This window comes from Hippopotamus amphibius, chromosome 3, assembly GCF_030028045.1.
Source record: "Hippopotamus amphibius kiboko isolate mHipAmp2 chromosome 3, mHipAmp2.hap2, whole genome shotgun sequence".
In the NCBI taxonomy this organism is placed as follows: domain Eukaryota; kingdom Metazoa; phylum Chordata; class Mammalia; order Artiodactyla; family Hippopotamidae; genus Hippopotamus; species Hippopotamus amphibius.
Genome location: NC_080188.1, coordinates 50,849,530 through 50,851,356, shown reverse-complemented (window position 1 = coordinate 50,851,356; position 1,827 = coordinate 50,849,530).

The window sequence follows — 1,827 nt, the reverse complement described above, 5'->3', positions numbered from 1 at the left end:
TGTAATTTAACCTGACTTATTTGGGAAACGTTGTGGGCCCAGAGAGAGGATTGGACTTACTTGACAGTAGTATTTCACTTTACCAGGCACATGGACCAAGCTCAATAGCTGGATACTTCTTCCTTTGCTTCTCACCTTCTAAGTACAAACAAATACTCTAATAACTACCAGGAGATTCTGACCTAAGTCTTCTTTAGGTAGATTGAAATTTATGATGAGATATGAATCCTCTCATTAGTAGAATCCATCAGCTTTGTCAGATCCTGAGTTTGAACTCTGCTGGAAGGGTGGAGAATCTTTCACTTTGGAGCTTATTTCTGTTGTTTTTCTGTTGCAGCCTGAAGAATGCTAACTTCCAGGGCACAGGGCAAGCCGCATCTGTTTAGCCTCATTATTAAGGGAAGGGCGTTTCAGCTTTAGTCTCTCTGGGAAGGGTGGGGATGTAAATATTCTATGCTCTTACTTGTTCATTTTAAGTACATACAGAAGGCCAGTGGTTGAATACTGGCTTTAAGATCAAAATTGAAATGAGACAAATGAAAATAAGCTCAAGACATCAGACTAAAAGATATACAGCTTTTCTGGAGAGATGCAGGAAAATAAAGATTAACTGCACAGACCTGGATAAATATTTGAATAAGCACTTTCTTCTTGATACCCATTTACATTCCTTTTAAAGGCCATTTTACATCTACCTGTTTCCCTGACATGCTTTCCCTTCACCTACCATGTCCTAAAATACTCACACATGCCAAATTTCTCCTGCTAAGAGTTCAATTTGAGCCCCAATACTAGCATATTACCTCTATGATACCACTGAATTTATATTATAACCTGTGATGTATGTACTATTATTTCTTATTTACAGATGAAAAAACAAAGGCGCAGAGAAGGTAAGTACCTTGCCCCAAATTACACAGCCTCTAAGAGTCAAGATTTTAACTCAGACGACCTGATAGAGATGAGAAGCTTAACTATCCAGCTAAACTATTGTCATCTCCTCCTTGCTCCCTCTTCCTCAAGTTTAACTTTGTACTTTTACATACAATATCTAATTTAATCTTTGCAAATGACTTTTGAAAGGTAGGACTTAAAATCTGTACAGATTTAAAAAACAAAACAAAACAAACTCAAAACACTAAAGTTCAAAAAGTTGATTGACTTGCCCAAGTTTGCACAGCTAGAAAGTGTTGCTGACACCTGAGTTTGAACCGTTATCTATCTACCTCCAGGGCTGTGAATCTTTCTACCTTAGAGACAAAATTTTAACAATAGAATATCTTCCCAGGCCTATTTGTGTTTAGATGAATTGCTAATGCACAAACTGTGAAGATTTAGGCATCTGAGGAAGTTATTTGGGAAGATGGTGTGGGATGAAGGTTCCTTCAGTGACACTACATAGAGGTCACTTGTTCCCCTTCCTGTAAGGCTGGTGCTGAGCTGAGGCGTGGAGCATAAGCCATGGCGACTTGGGGGCCACCTCTGTCTTCTCCCACGTGCACTGCCAGGTAGACAGTGTCTGGTTGGCATAGAGGGATTGCTACCTAAATTTGTCATTTGACATTTGGTTGCCTGGCCACTTGATAACATTACCCCACCATCCATTTGGAATCTTCTAAATTTGTTTCTTCCTTCCAACTGACCTGGACAGTTCAAACAAGGTGACTCATTGTGATCAGGCTTCAGCAAGTGCTGTAGAGAAGGGATTTTTTAAAATGTTTGTTTGTTTATCTATTTATCTATCTATTTATTTTTGGCTGCATCAGGTCTTAGTTGTGGCAGGCAGGATTTTTGCTGCAGTGCCTGGTGGTGCGCGGGCTCCAGAGT